This window comes from Cyprinus carpio, chromosome B10, assembly GCF_018340385.1.
Source record: "Cyprinus carpio isolate SPL01 chromosome B10, ASM1834038v1, whole genome shotgun sequence".
Classification (NCBI taxonomy): Eukaryota; Metazoa; Chordata; class Actinopteri; order Cypriniformes; family Cyprinidae; genus Cyprinus; species Cyprinus carpio.
The window spans coordinates 23901767-23918972 of record NC_056606.1 but is presented as its reverse complement, the minus strand read 5'-3'; the positions used below and the strand labels follow the sequence as shown (position 1 = coordinate 23918972).

Here is a 17206-nt window from a genome sequence, read left to right as displayed (position 1 = left end):
TTTCACATCCTGTTTGTGAGGATGATCATCAGTGAAATGATCTCGATGCGATTGATTAATGGCTGACATGTCGTCATTGTGCCTCTAACAGACGTATCAGTCACACGTCTGCTGCTCAAATTAGACGTCATTAATTGTGAGTGTCGTGGTGAAGGGCCAAACTGATTAAATGCTTAATTTTGTGGGGACACGAGAACCAAGAGGCTTTGTTTTGTTTATGTAGTTTGGTGAGCTCATGCATATTTATGATTATTCATGTTGGGTCACCTAAACCGTCTAATCTGGGGCATTTCGTGCGCTGCTTCTGATATGACACGCTCCAGCGTTAACCCACAATGCTTTGCCGTTTTCACTCTTGAAAATCATGATGATGGCTTTAAACTGTTAGGTTTCATTTGAGTATCAAGTGGTTCCTCCTGAAAATTCTCATGAGACATTTTTGAGCTCATTTTGAGCTTTTAAATCGAATCACGGCACAGTTTGAGACATGCATGTGAGGACACTGGGACCTTTTTTTATCTGAAAGAACTTCAGCAAATGTCCCCATTTGATTGTGTTGCTGTCTATGAGAAATAACTGAGCTAGTAATGAGATCTCATATGAGAAAATCATGATGACCTGATTTAAAACTGTTCGAAAGTGTAACAAGTACTAAAGAGAATTCCCAAAGGAGAATGTTGTTTCTCATTTGCCTCATCAGCGATAAAAACAGACCTAAATGAGTCCCTGTTAGTCTTACAGTAAGAGTCTAGAGCTATAAAATGAATGTTGAGTAACTGTTAGAGCTTATTTTGAGACTTTTTTTAATTGGTATCTTGGCAAATACAAGCACGGATTGAGACATTGCTGAGATCTCGTCTGAAACATAACTGAGCTAGAAAAGAGATCTCGCGTGTGAAAATCATGATGATGCAATTTTAATGTCCTTGCTCAGTTATGTCTCATTTGAGTATCAACATTGTCTTAATTGTTTCTTATGAAATTATAACCCAAATGTGACCCTGGAGCACAAAACCAGTCTTAAGTGTCAATTTTTCAAACCTGAAATAATCTCTCCATTGATGTATGGTTTGTTAGGAGGACAATATTTGTCTGAGATATAACTATTTGAAAATCTGGAATCTGAGGGAGCAAAAAAATCTAAATATTGAGAAAATCATCTTTAAAGTTGTTCAAATGAAGTTCTTAGCAATGCATATTACTAACAAAAATTAAGTTTTGATATATTTACGGTAAGAAATGTACAACATATTATCATGGAACATGATCTTTATTTAATATCCTAATGATTTTTGTCATAAAAGAGAAATGTATAATTGTGACTCATACAATGTATTGTTGTCTATTGCTACAAATATACCTGTGCTACTGATGACTGCTTCTGTGCTGCAGGGTCACGTATGAGTAACTAGTTGTGTATTAAGAGTATAGTAAGAGCTTAAATAGCTGATGAAAAATGCTTGAGCTTATATTGAGAGCAAATATGAGAACATTGAGAACTTGCATGTGAGTTAACTCGGCTCTTTTTTCAGGAAATGTTTCAATTTGAGTGAGAAATAATTGAGCTAGTACAGAGATGTTCTTCTTCTCCGTTTAGATGTCCACTCGCTGTTTTGCGTTAAATTGGCACGGCCTCCGTCACACCAACTTTCTCCGTCCGGCTCGTCTGCCCGCCAACACAAAGGCCAGTCAGCCGGCCTGATTTTTGAACAAAAGCGAGAGCAGGATGGCGGAAGCGGCTCCACGTTTGGGGCCCGTCCGCGGCAGACTGGAGCTGCACACTTGAGTGGCTCCGCTCGCTGATAGCAGCTGACACATGCTGGTATTAAGACACATCAACAGTTGGAGCCGGAGTCGACACATGGAGGGGTGTGGATCCGAGGCGAAGGTCCTGTCTCTAAACCCCGTCGGGTCCCTCACCTGTCTCTCTGGTGCGGGGCCAAAGCGCGCCGTGCGGCCCTGCTCTCATCCTAAAGCCGATGGGCTCCGGCACGCTCCAGTGGAGCTGCGGCTCTGGAACGGAGCTTGTCTCTTCATCCCGCCTAGAGCGCTGCACATGTCGGCCCAGCAGAGCCACGAGCTTGTTTTGGCGAGGCAGAGATGCTGAGTCTTGCATCCTTCCTCAAAAACAGCAGAAACTCAAGAGTTTTTATGTTATTGTCCTGCAGCTTTCTTAGCGCATGCACTCATCCGTTTGTCCGGCACTCGCTCAGCAGATTATTGTTTTCAATTATACACTGCAAAACATTGTTTTTTTAGATCTTTAGTCTTGTTTTCTAGTATAAATATCTAAACATTCTTAAAAATGAAGTGACGTGACACAGCCAAGTATGGTGACCCATACTCAGAATTCTTGAATCAAGATGCATTTACTTGAAAAGTAAAATGATTTAATATATTAAGTGTTATATTTTTCTATATATATATATATATATATATATATATATATATATATATACTGTATATAGTTTTTTTTTTTTGATGCGCATGGAGGAATTTATTCGGGAAAAGCGTTTCCATCTCCCATTATTTGCTTTATTTTTTTTGTGCTAGTCAAAAATCACTTCAAGCGAAAATAAAATCTTTTTTATGAATTAAGGGATTTTTTTTTTTTCTAAATTTGGTGTTTCCATCGCTTGTTTCTGATGCGGTACGTTTTTTGCAATTTACACTGCAAACAATGGTTTTCTTCCTCAGTATTTTTTTGCTTGTTTTCTAGTTTAAATTTCTAAAGATTCTTAAATCAAGATACATTTATCTGAGAAGCAAAAAGACTGAATATATGTGTTCCTGCAGCACAGAAGCAGTCATCAGTAGCACAGGTATATTTGTAGCAATAGACAACAATACATTGTATGAGTCACAATTATACATTTCTCTTTTATGACAAAAATCATTAGGATATTAAGTAAAGATCATGTTCCATGAAGATATTTAGTAAATTTCCTACCGTAAAATATATCAAAACTTAATTTTTGATTAGTAATATGCATTGCTAAGAACTTCATTTGAACAACTTTAAAGATGATTTTCTCAATATTTAGATTTTTTTGCTCCCTCAGATTCCAGATTTTCAAATAGTTGTATCTCAGACAAATATTGTCCTCCTAACAAACCACACATCAATGGAGAGATTATTTATTCAGCTTTCAGATGATGTATAAATCTCAATTTCGGACAATTGACACTTAAGACTGATATCTTACTGGAAATCAAGGCAAAAATACTAAGTAAGATTTGCCGCAATCTTAACTGCTATGAACAAAAGAAAGTCAGTGACGTTATCAAGACTCACTCAGCAGATTATATTGTTTTCCGCTTGGAGTGAATCCAAAGCTGAGCCGTTTCAGTAACGTACCAGCAGATGCTTGTGTTACGAGAGCCATCGCTCTGAAAATGATGCTTATGAAGGAAACTGCCATTTACCCTTTCAAGTGCCATAAATTATCACGCATATAAACAACGGCTCTTATCGCATTTGTAATGAGTCTGAATGAGGATGAGACACGTTAAAGAGCATCAGGGGAATTAAAATGCATAAATCTATAGAACAGGGACGTTAATATGATCAATCACACGCTTTGTGCCAATGATCAGAGCACATGTGTCAGAACGGCATGTGGGACTTTTCAGATCATCTCTCTTTCTTCTGATGGATCTGTCTGAACATCAAAATGACAAGAATCGCTTCAAGAGGATATTTAAGAATACATTTAAGAATTTAGCTTTTTATTGTTCTCACATTGCCAGATGTACACGACCAGTCAGACATTTGGAATAATTAAGACTTTGTAAGAAAGGCTGCATTTATTTGATCAAAAATACAGTGAAATATGATTACAATTTAATATAGCTGTTCAGATTCTGTTATTGTTTGCTCACCGTCATGTTGTTTCTAGCGTTGCAAAAAGGTGGAAAATTTCCAGTAAATTTTGGAAACATTCCAAAAATTATGGAAACTTTCCAGGATTATTTTCAATTTTCCAGGGATTTTTGGAAAGTTTCCAGAAGTGTTCCACCCCTTTGCAACCCTAGTTGTTTCAAACCTGCATGCTGTTATTTTCCCTTTGAAACACGAAAGCAATAATAATGTTAAAGCGTTTATTTTTACATACACTGTTGACTGATCAAAACCTTGGGTTCAGTAAGATTCTTTTTGAAAGAGTCTCTTCTGTTTATCAAGGCACAAAGGCATTTATTTGATCAAAAACACATTTAAAAAATGTGAAATATTATTACAAAGTAAAACAGCTGTTTTCTGTATGAATCTCTGTTAAAGTGTAATTTATTTCTGTGATGTGCAGCTATATTTTCAGCATCATTACTCCAGTCTTCAGTGTCACATGATCTTCAGAAATCATTCTAATATGATGATTTGCTGCTCAAGAAACATTTCTGATTATTATCAATGTTGAAAACAGTTGTGCTGCACAATATTTTTTGAGGAAACTGTGATGCATTTTATTTTTCAGGATTCACAGATGAATAAAAACGTTCAAAACAACAGCATTTGTTTAAAATCGAAATCTTTTGTAAAACTATAAATGTCTTTACTGGCACTTTAGATCAATTTAATACATCCTTTTCTTACCCCAAACTTTTAAATGGTAGCATATCACAAAATTAGTTTTTCCATAATTAGGAAAAAAGTTGTAAAAATAATATTTTTTATTAAAAAACAGCATATGGCACATTTTTATCAATGCCACAGAGAAACAGCATTCAATTGGAATAAATTTGAATTAGAAACACAAACATGAAGTTTTTACAATTTAACACTGAAAAAAAAAATGTTTTTCTTCCTCAGTATTTTTGTCTTGTTTTCCAGTATAAGTAAACATTTTTGAATCAAGATACATTTACATGAGAAGCAAAAAGACTGAATAGATAAAAAAAAAAAAAGGAAAATATCTGCCAAATTAAATGTAATTCAAACAGAATACAAGATTATTTTTCTGACTCCATGGACAGATATTTTTCTTGTTTTAAGCAAAAACACAATTATGTTTTTTTCAGAAAACAAGCTTCTTATCTGAAGTCATTTTGCATCTCCAGTAATGTATCTTGATTTAATAACATTTAGATATTTGTGCTGGAAACCAAAAACATGCCCCCTCAGATATTTGAGCCAAGTGGATTTCGAATTCAGCTTCCAAAAGACACAAAAATATTTTTTATATATATCATACAATCACACCAATGTTTTCTTACTTAGTATTTTAGTCTTGTTTTCTAGTATAAATATCTAAACTTTCTTGAATTGAGATGCATTTAGTTGACAAGATATATATGATTAAAAAAAATGATCAAAATTGTGTTAGTTTTTACCTTAAAAAAAGCAAAAATATCTGCCAGTGGGGCAAGAAAAATTATCTTAATTCAAAGGCTAAACAAGATTCTTTTGCTTGCCCCATTGGCAGATATTTTTGCTTGTTTTAAGGAAATACTAACAAAATGTTCTTTTTACAGAAAACAAGACATAATATAAAAATATAATAATATTAATATAATATAATATACTGTAATATAATATAATCATATAACAAATTTTTTTTTTTTTTTTTTTTTTTTTTTTCAGAAAACAAGACATATCTTAAGTCATTTTACTTGTACAACAAATTCATCTTGATAAAAGAATGTTTAGATATTCATTCTAGAAAACAAGACTTAAATACTGGGTAAGAAAAGTGTTCACATTATACAAATACAAAGTCAGTCTTATTAAAATATGTTATGGCATGACACCCATGCTACTTTAGTAAAAATATGTGTTTTTATGTGAAGTTAATAGATTACACTATTAGCCTACTTTGCCCATCACCCATTACACATCAACTAACTTAATCTATAAAAGTGCAAGATGCATGTACTTACACATATTTTAGGATCGAGATACTTCATGATATACAGTAGTTAACACGTTTGGGAATAAAAAGCGATGCAGTGGCACGTGTCTTTTTTGCTCCCTTCAGAGTCTATGCTTGTTTCAGTTCTCCCTTCGGTCCGCTGGGAACGCTTGGGGAAGAGCTCTGTGCTGAAGGTCACCTCCGGAGTACCTGAGCCTCTCGAATCCATCACCTGGCATTGCCATGGAAATGTCCGGCACTACATCAGCCGGAGCCGCTCGGGACACAGGTGTGCTTCCCTCACGGTGAATAATTGACCTGACGCCAGAGGAACAGAGAGGTCGTCTCCTCCAATGACAGAGCAGACACTCCAAAGCCTGTTTCCACAGTCCAGCAATCAGAGCGCGGCCCTGACTGAATAATAACCCAGACTTCTGAGACTCCTTTTGCATATTGCATATCTAATAACAGAACCTATAAATCCGGTTTGCTCTGAAACACTGCGCCAAATAAAAGTTGTGAACTTGTTACTTAATGGTCACGCTCAGCAGAGCAGTAAATATAGTTTGGCACGAGAGCATCAGCGTTTGTCACACATTCACTCTCAGTCTCCTCCCATTCACCGCTGCATACAGATGCTTTCATAATCAGGTCCTGTTGAGGAAATCGACTCTTGTTTTTGGGGTCTGGCAGGAATATTATACAGAGCAAACTGCTACTCCCTGTTCGTAATTGCATGATTGCATAACATTTAAAAAAAAAAAATTTGCATTGGCCTGATGGCGGAGCTAGAGAGCAGATATTTCTTGTTCTGTTTAATGCAATTTGAATTGAGTTTGCAAACATATACATTTGAAATAATTAAATAATGATGAATGAAATAAAAAAATACATAACAAAAACATATAGATGACAGACAGATAAAACTACTTTTAAAATTATATAAATTAATTATGTGTAATTATGTAATTCATGTGTCAAATTCATGTGTTTTGAACTACTGGTTAGGCAGTGTTTATCAAAATAAAACTAGAATTCAAATCCAAATGTGAAAAAGTAGAATTAAATTATATATTTGAAATGCTAAAATAGTGATGAATGAAATAATAAAAGTTAAAAAGTACATATAGATGTAGATGCAGATAGATAGATGAAATTACTTTTAAAATTATATAAATTCCATTTAATTATATAAGAAATTCCTGTTTAAAATTCATATATTTTAAACTACTAGTGGTGTTCATCAAAATAAAAAAATTAATTCAAATCCAAATGTGAAAAGTATAATTAAATAATACATTTAAAATAATACAATAATAATAATTGAAATAATAAAATAAATTGTGTATAAATATACAGAAATAGATGCATGCATAAATACAGATAAGTAAACACAAATACATTTATAACTTTATAAATGACATATAAGAATTTTATTTATGGGTAATTTAAGGGTCAAATTTTTGAAATTGAGATTCATCATTGTTATGATACGACAATATTTGTCTGAGATACAACTATTTGAAAATCTCGAATCTGAGGGAGAAAAAAAATCGAAATATTGAGAAAATCATCTTTAAAGTTGTTCAAATGAAGTTCTTAGCAATGCATATTACTAATCAAAAATTAAGTTTTGATATATTTACAGTAGGACATTTACTAAATATCTTCATGGAAAATGATCTTTACTTAATATCCTAATGATTTTTGACATAAAAGAAAAATGTATAATTGTGACCCATACAATGTATTGTTGTCTATTGCTACAAATATACCTGTGCTACTTATGACTGCTTTTGTGCTGAAGGGTCATAAATATTTTTATTTAAGAACTCTTATATATTTCTTACATAAGAAATTAGTATTTTATGTATTTGATCCTATTCAATTCAATTCAATTCAATTCAAGTTTATTTGTATAGCGCACGTTACGATATAAATCGTTGCAAAGTAACTTTACAGAAAATTAAGTTTCTACAATATTTAGTAGTAGCTTATCAGTGGTGACTGTCAGTTTATGTGGCAGAAATGTACAGAAAAATCAATTAAAGATGTAAACAAACAGACTATTAATAAATGAGCTTTTGTGGTTGAGGGTGGAAGACTCATCTGTGTTTTATTTCTTTATTTCTGCAGCAAATTCCTCCTCCTGTCATTCAAAATTTAATTTTCAGTTCAGATTCACACTGATGAAGGGCAACTCAATTCTGAATCTGTTTCATGATTTGCAGTAAAGACATCAAGTACAAAATTTAATGTTTAATTCAGTGTGTTACTTAATGTTCCATTGTAATTATTGTGAAATTTACAAGCAATTTCTGTGGAAATGTTTACACTACTGTATATAAATTTTTCCCTCTTGATCTGGAATATCAATAAACAGCTCAAACATATTACATCTTGTTCTCAACATGGCCTGTCACTAATGCATGTACTGTAGGACCTGGTCTATTTTACTCAAAATTACTGTAATTCCTGAAGAGAAATTTCAACATTTGAAATTTTGAATTGGCTACATAATTGCATCGCATCTTTCTGAGGACACACAACAGATTTATTGGATTTGGTCTGTAATAACAGTAATAATGAAACGATACGATGAGCTTCATGTTTTCTATCTCTGGCTCTGGTCTTAAGAGCTCTTGCTCCCAGCTGTAGTTTCTGTTTGAAAACATCAGTGTGTGACATTCGCTGTGCATTAACTACAGTCACATACATTCATGTTCATTATGACGTGTGTGGCGTGTCAGAGTAATATAATTACACCAGACAGCCGTCCACCTCTGACTTGGCAAAGACTGATGCCTGAATATGGGCAATTGTCAGCTCATGTATGACACCATATTAAGATCCCTGCATTAGCATGTCAGAATATAGAAATGGAAGAGTCAGAAAATGCCAGCCGCCGTAATACAGAGAATGATGCACAAGCTCAGTCACATTCAGTGAGAATTCAGAGAGGAGCTGCAGGACAGACCGTATTAAAGAGATAGCTGATTAACATTTACACACCCTCAGATCATCGCAGATTAGGATGAGTTTGTTTCTTCATCAGGTTTGTAGAAATGTGTCACTGCATCAGTGTCTCAGCAATGGATGCTCTGCAGTGAATGGGTGCCGTCAGAATGAGAGTCCAAACAGCTGATAAAACATCACAATAATCCACAAGTAATCCACAGCACTCCAGTCCATCAGTGAACATCTGCAGAAGACAAAAGATGAAACACATCCAGCATTAAGACGTTTTTTACTCAAATATGAGTCTATAATCCATAATAATGCTTCCTGCAGTGAAAAAGTGCATCTCCTGTTGTCTCTCACATCAAAATCCAGTCACATATTTGTTTAGAGCTGTTTAAACGCTGCTTGATCTGTGCAGATTTCTCTCCTGATTCAGACCAGAACACTTTTTCACTGGAGGAAGTGTTATTATGGATTATGAACTCTTATTTTAGTTAAAAACGTTTTAATGCAGGATTTGTTTCAGCTTTTGTCTTCTCCAGATGTTCACTGATGGACTGGATTGCTTGTGGATTATTGTGATGTTTTTATCAGCTGTTTGGACTCTCATTCTGACGGCACCCATTCACTGCAGAGCATCCATTGATGAGACACTGATGCAGTGCTACATTTCTACAAACCTGATGAAGAAACAAACTCATCCTGATCTTGAATGACCAGAGGATGAGCAAACATGTTTATTTTTAGGTGAACTATTCCTTTAAAATCACTGTGACCAAATCAAATAATCCTTATATTTTCTCTAGATTTGCACAGAATGGCTGATTTAATCTGTTAGTTATTCTAACAGAAATCTGCATCTTTCCTCTGCAGTGAAGTGGTTGTTGTCTGTGGGCTGACACGAGACTCACGTGATGGAGATGCAGGAGAACAACTGTGAATGTGGCCACATATCATCAGCGGGGTCAGATTCAGTCAGAGTGAACATCAATCACAATCACAGTCGCCTCCAATTACGCTCCCCTTGAAAAGCACCATGGGTAAGGTAACATCATTTCTATTGACTGTTGTGATGCCGAGGAGACAGAGTCCTCGCATTAATACAATTGATGATGACGTTTGTCATTTTTCATCATTATTCCACATCATGAGGGTGTCACCTGAAAAAGTCTTTTTATACTGAGCACAACCCTGTTGGCAAAAGCACACACTGTTGCTCTGGTGTTTTTCCTTTAGTACAAATAACACACTGGTTCTATTCAGTGTTATTTTAGTAGGATGTCTCATATGTACACTATATAGAAAAAGATTCTTAAATTACTTTTGTTTTTAAATTTTCAGTTTTCTTTTTACTCTTCGTAATTTTGTGCTTGTAATTTTTATAATTTCCATAGTTTTCATTTATTTTTATTTCCGTTTTAGTCATTTTAACATTTCAGATCTTCAGTTTTTTTTTTTTTTTTTTTTTTATTTATGTTAATCGCCAAGGCAACAATTAATATTTGTTTTATTTCAGCTTTATTTCTTATTTCTTTATTTCTTTTGTTTTTATTTTATTTCATTTTTATTTATTTATAAATCTTTAGCTCTAAATATTCAATTATAAATTAATTTTTAATTTTTATTTTTTATTTCTTCATTTATAGCGGGTAACAGTGCGTTTTTGTTATTGTTGTTATTGTTATTTTTGTTATTTATATGTCTTGCGGGTAACAGTGCGTGCTCGCTCGCGATGTCAATATATATATATATATATATATATATATATATATATATTTTTTTTTAATTTAACTGATTTTAAGTTTTAGTAAATTTAAATATATATATATTAGTTTTAGTTTTAGTTAATAATAACAACACTGCCTTACTGTACAGCATCTATCATTACTTGCACAGTCTAAATAAGATCCATGTCTGAATAAACCAAATTATTTGACTGAATTTTCAACTAAATTTGAATCAACAAAATTATCAGTGGGTTAATAGCAGCTTTAAGGTTCAGAACAAGTAAAAATGTCTCTCTATAGTAACTAGTTTATCTTTATATGCTGATTGATGTAAAAAAAAAAAAAACCAAATGTAATGTGCAACCTAAAAAAAGTCCAGTAAAGTTACTCTTATTTGCTTGCATCATTAATGTTCTGTAGCGTGCGGTGTCATTTATTGCTAATGCCCAGTGAGCTGCTATGTAAAGATCTTCATGACTCTTTTCGGTTCGTTCTGAAGGTTGTTGTTTTTCACGTTAAACGTCTGTGATTCAATCCTTTAGTTTGTGATCAAGCGTTTCACACATAATGGACATCCAGTGCAAAACCTCCTTCTGAGGCACTAAATGTAATTTTACGCCGCCCCTCTGTTTAATCACAACAGTTTATTCATGACTGTCCACACAAACGGGATGTTCTGAGCGGCTCTGCTGTGGTCAGACTCATTTGCAGTAATTGGAGAGTTGGCTGTGTTCCTCACGAGAGAGAGTAACATCAGTCCCGCAGAAGACTGATATTAATACTGCGTCTGCAGTGCGACCTCCACACAATAGATCAGTTACAGAGGAGAAAGTTATCATTGTGAGCAAAACATCAGGATTATTAATGTTTTAGGCTAATATTGAGAAGTAGTTTTGTGATTTATAAGCCGTAAACTCTAAAAGGAAAGTTTGTTGTACTTTGTTGTTGGCCTCACAAAACCTTGTGTGAAAGTTTAAAATAGTTTTGTAAGCTTATAGTTTTATGTTTTTTTTTAAAGTCTACATACAGTGGATCTTTGTGTCTGTTTATGATGTGTCACAGGTGTGATTATTTATTTATTTTCTTCTTATTTTTTTAATTCCACCCACCGTTGCTCAGATATTTTGCTTTTTAATATTTTAAATATGTAGTTATCAAATGCCTTTTATTTTTGCCTTTTCAGTTTTCATTTTATTTTTAGTTTAGATTTGAATAATTGTATGTGCATTTGTCATTTTTATTATTTTTATGTTTCTGTATAGCTTTATTTTATTTATTTCAGTTTTAGTACTGCTTCAACTTAAACTTATTTTATATCAGTTAATTGCCAAGGCAACATTTAATATTTATGCTTTATTTTTAATTACTTGGATATCAATCCTGGCATTGTATATTATGGATATTGTTGGCTCTTTGACAAATTGCTTTTTTTATCTTTTGTAAGTTGTAGCATTTTTATGTTTAATTATTTTTATATTTAAGGAGGAGACAGTCAGCACAGGTTGCACCGCCATACATTTAAATATTAAGATATTTACATGTACATTTATATGCATTTATCAGACACTTTTATCCAAAGCAATGTACAAAAGAGGAACAAAATCAATTTGTCAAAGAGCCAAGCATTAGGAAGTTAGCTAGATTAATATTTGGATTAATTTAGAGTAATATTCTATGAACATTTATTGATGTGAGGGTTTAATAAAAGCCTTGTTCAATTATTCTGTATAATAATAAACAGATTTTCCTTTTATTTCAGTAAATAATCATTTGTATTTCCATGTATCTGAAGCATTCCAGCACTAAACGAGCACTCACTCATGAGGCCTGCAGGTAATTAACCGTCATAAAGCTTTAACTCATCAGAGAGGCTTGGTTAATCAACTTTGGGCCACTTATCAAAGCTCCAGGGCCGCAGAACCCTCAGAACAGCAGATCTTTCCTCAGCATCTCGTGCCAGTAACTAACATGGGACTGTTTTCTATGTGGTCCGCTCCCACAAACATGCTAATGTTGTAGTTAATTTCCGCGCTTTGAATATGTGTGGTGTATTGAAATCGCTTCTGAATGTGCGCTCGCTGTTTACTTTCACTTTCAGTTTTGTGTTCATGCACACTGTGTGTACAGAGAGCACATCTCACAAGATCAGATATTGGTCAGTGAGCTCAGGATCTGTTGAGCAGCAAATCCTCCAGCATGATCTGTCTGTCATCTCTCATTACTCTCCACCTGTGATCAGTGAAATATCACCCCTGCAGCTCGTGTGTGATGGCAGGGTTGCCAAGTCTGTGTTTTTTCCACGTAATTTGGCTGGTTTTAAACTATAACCATGGGTTTATTTTCCCCTGTGGGTTAAAGTCCTGAAATATTGCATGAATCACATTTGACTGAAATGCTTGTATTGAAATATTTAGCATTCGGCCTATGATAAAACTGCGCTAAATGTTTTGTGAAGGAGGGCCGCTGGTAGGAAACCTTTGAGCTTTTTATGATCAGTGTGCATAACAGTGATTGTAAAATATGTATTTCAGGTATGGAAATTATATATTTTGAGTTATAATATTTGGGAAATGGTCAATGTGCTACTTTGGGCTGTTTTTGAATGGCATGGACTAGTTTTGTCAGGCAGACCTGGCAACCCTGGCTGTATCTAGCAGAGCAGACGTAGTGTAGAATTGTAGTGTATGTTTTCCCACTGAACTAAATGCTTTTTATTTCTATGAAAAGCAAAACAACATATCTATCTATCTATCTATCTATCTATTGTTTTGTATTTTTGTGTATGTTTTGATTTTTATATCGTTGTGTGATTGTGTATGTGGTTCTGTCTGTCCATCTATCCATCTGTCTGTCTATCAAATCCTTAAAATCACATTTAAAATTGTTTTAAAAACTTTCAAGCAAGGCTTTGTCATGCCAGCATTCATAGTTTCGTGTTTTTCAAGTTAAAAGTGACGTTTCATGAATTTCAATGAATTTCAGTTCTTCTTCTTGCAAATCTGAATTGCAGTTCTTTATCTGTGCAGAGGAAAGCAGCTAATGTGATCTGGCTCTCTCTGTTGGATGGCACACACAGCTCTCCTCACGCACAGCTCAGCGTAAGAAGCGCTAGTGATCCTAATGAAGACCAGAGGGGGAGACCGCTTCTCAGTGGCTGGAATTGAATTGGCATGCTGTAAATTGGCTTAATCCGGGCCAAAGCATTATCTGGTTTAGTCACCAAGCCCAGTTTGTGGATTTTCTCCAGTTTGAGGCCTTAGTTGTGTCCGCTGGGAGCCACCGGTCCGGCCAGCATGTGAAGGAATAGACGGACGATAAATAATACGAGTAGAAATCATCTGGACTGGTGATAAATGAGCTTCTGCTCGTCCAAAATGATGTTTTATTAGCTAATGGAGTGGCGTATGGATTAAAGGTCCGGTCCTGCGGTGCTGCTCGCTTGCATATTGATGAATTTCTCCGTGTACTTACTCATATTGTAGCATATGGCTTTATGATGGAGTGCTGTGATCGTTTGTATGGAACGTTTCCCTTTGTACCATCGTTCTACATATTAAATGATTTCCAGCGGTGTTTAATACGACCCGTGAGAATATTCCCTCTCTGATGATCCAAACACGGCCGCTGAGATGATGTGAAGACGCCCGAGAGCTGGAGTCAGAGTTACTGTACCTGCGCCTTTCATTATTAAACGCTGAGAAATTAAGGTCATAAAACTGAGGAATGAAATAATGTGCTGTTATTCAGCTTTCTGCTAAAAATAAATGATAGAAATATAGCTTTAATAATTTGGTGTTTTTGAGGTTTAGTCTGGAAGAAACGTGCTGACCTTTTTAATTTTATTTATTTTTATTTTTTTATTTTTATCTATCTATCTATCTATCTATCTATCTATCTATCTATCTATCTATCTATCTATCTATCTATCTATCTATCTATCTATTTATCTATCTATCTATCTATCTATCGTTCGTTCGTTCGTTCGTTTGTTAGTTCGTTCTATCATTCTTTCTATCGTTGTATCTAATGTTCTGCCATTGTCTATCATTCTATCATTTCTTCTATCTATCATTCTATCGTTCCTTCTGTCTATCATTCCATCCATCCATCCATCAATCGTTCTTTCTATCATTCTATTAATCATTCTTTTTTTTTATCTGTCTGTCATTCTATCTTTTCACCATTCTATCTCTTGTTCTTTTTATCTGTCTATCCATCCATCCATCCATCCATCTGTCTAAAAAAAAACATTTTTCCAAACTCTAATGCAAGTCTTTGTCATGCCAGCATTCATAGTTTATCCTGAGCTTTGCTTTTCTAATTAAACATGACAGTTTTATGAATTTCAATTAAGTTTAGTTCTACTCCCTGCAAATCTGAATTGCAATTCTTTATCCAGTTTTCCTCAATTAAAATTCCTATTTATATGAATATGTTTATCTGCACTGAACAAAGACTTTAAAGGCAGCTCATCTGATCAGAATGTAGTCACATAATGCTTTACAAAAACACTTCAAAGTGTGTGATGATGAATGCATTTAGATCTTCGTTACAACCTTCTGCTTGTTCAGAGTAAAACATTGTGCATTCATCGATAGCGAAGACCGAGGAGACTGTGCTGTGTGTCTTTAGATCTGAGATATCCATTAAACGTTTCTGTATGCTTAATTATACGTCCACAGTTCAAATAAAAGCGCAGCAGTAATGGAAAATCATTTGTTTGCATTGTAATGCAGATGCTCAAGGCAACTCGTCTTTAAACTGAACTCTGAGACTCCACAAAAGTGCCAGCGTCCCATCGATCTTACACAGAGGAAAATAAATAGTGAGGCCGCTGCAACTCTCTATTTCAGTTGTTTTGACAGAGACGACATGCAGGAAAACATGTCTTTTTAATGGAATGGGTTTATCTTTCTGTGCGTTTGCAGCACTCTCTGCCTGAGTGCACTTCGACTGTATTGGATTATTGGAGAGGAGAGATGTGTGTGTGTGTGTGTGAGGTTGGGTTCTGTTTGTTTGTATTGGATTATTGGGGTATTATTTTCTGTCTGTCTGCAGCTGTATTCCCATCTGTCTCTCTTCACTCGAGACGCAGCTAATTGATAAGCACGATAAACACATTTTCAATTCCAAAAGGCAAAAGGCCAGCGTCTCATTTCCATAAAAGTGCAAGAGAAGAAAACATCTGGTGCTACTGTAGATGACGATGAAATCTGATGGAATATTATCTAATATTAATGCAAACTATCCGTTCACCTGTAAATGCAAACGAGGTTTGGGTTAGCGGTCAGAATACAGTTGAGAGAAAACGCGAGGGATTTGATTGTGTGTGTGAAATGAAGATCAGTACAGAACTTGGTAAAGTCTAAGAAAAAGTCTTTAGATTTATTCTTGCAGACTTCATCTGTCATTCATCGTCAGAGTATACAGATCTATTGTTTATAAAAAACTAGTCCATTTTTAATTAGATATAACTTTCTATCAGCACTAAACAAAGTTTTTATGATGCATTCTGGGTTTACCCTTGAACTTAAGACTATCCTGTATATCCTGAAAAAGTGTGACTATTAGAGGCAGATGGTTGCACTGTGTAAGGGATGAAAACCAAAACTTATTACTGAAATGTAAACCTAGTAATTTTCCTAAGATGCAAATGAAAGTAAAACCAGTTTAAGATCAAACTAAAATACAAAACTAAATAGATTTTTAAAAAAAAAAGAAAAAAAAAAGGTTTGAGACAGTTGAGAAAGCTTAGCCAGAAAGTACAAAAAGTTTTGACATTTGAAGATTTTAAGTTTTAAGATTTAATAGCTTGATGTTTGAAGCAGTTTTAAGAATGAAGTAGCTTTAGTAGCTTGAAATTTGGTTTTAGTAGCTTAAAATTAGGTTTCAATTTTCAAGTAGTTTTAAAATTTGATGTTTATAAGTTTTCAGTTAGAGGTAGATTTTATAGTTTAATGTGTGAAGGTTTTAAGTAGTCTTAAAAACTAGTTTGAAGCAGTTTTAAGGTAGAAGTGGATTAAATAGTTTGAAGTTTCAAGGTTTTAACTTTAAAATAGTTTGAAAAGCTTGATGTTTTAAGTAGATTTACTTATTTGAAATGTAGAGGTTTTAAGTGTGAAGTAGTTTTAAAAGTCAGAAATCTCAAGGTTTTAATTTAAGTACTTAAGTAAGAGCTAAAAGTTTAAAGGTTTTAATTTTAAGTAGTTTAAAAAGATTGACATCTGAAGGTTTTAATTTTTAAGTAGATTTTATAGCTTGAAGCTTTTAAGTTTTAAGTAGTTTAAAAAGTTTGAAGCAGTTTTAAGATCGAAGTAAACTGAATATCTTGAAGTTTGAAGGTTTTAAAAGTTCGAAGTTTAATGTAGTTTTTTTTTTTAAAAAGACTGAAGTGGATTATAAAGTATTTAAGGTTAAGTAGTTTTAAAAAGCTTGACATTTAAAGTAGTTTTAAGTCTGAACTGTTTTTTCAAGTAAACTGTACTCCAAATTTGGTATAGAGAGTGTTGCAGAAGTTATATTTAAAAGTAATGTATTACAACATTGCATTACTCCCTGAAAAAGTAACTAATTGCATTACTTAGTTACATTTAATGGAAAGTAATGTCACATTGCGTTACTTTTTCTCACCTAAGCTGGGCTTGCTAACAAAAAATAAATGAGTAACAACAC

The 17206-nt window shown here is 34.0% G+C and overlaps 1 long non-coding RNA gene across 1 annotated transcript in view; it reads left to right on the top strand.

Annotated features, from left to right (window-relative positions):
• The window catches only part of LOC122138767, an 80649-nt gene extending 66383 nt beyond the window's left edge, over positions 1–14266 (top strand). Inside the window, exons 3-4 of the long non-coding RNA XR_006155793.1 lie at positions 9681–9847; positions 13561–14266. This is a non-coding gene — a long non-coding RNA (uncharacterized LOC122138767). The remainder of the gene's footprint in view (positions 1–9680; positions 9848–13560) is intronic.
• Positions 14267–17206: the final 2940 nt, after the last annotated feature.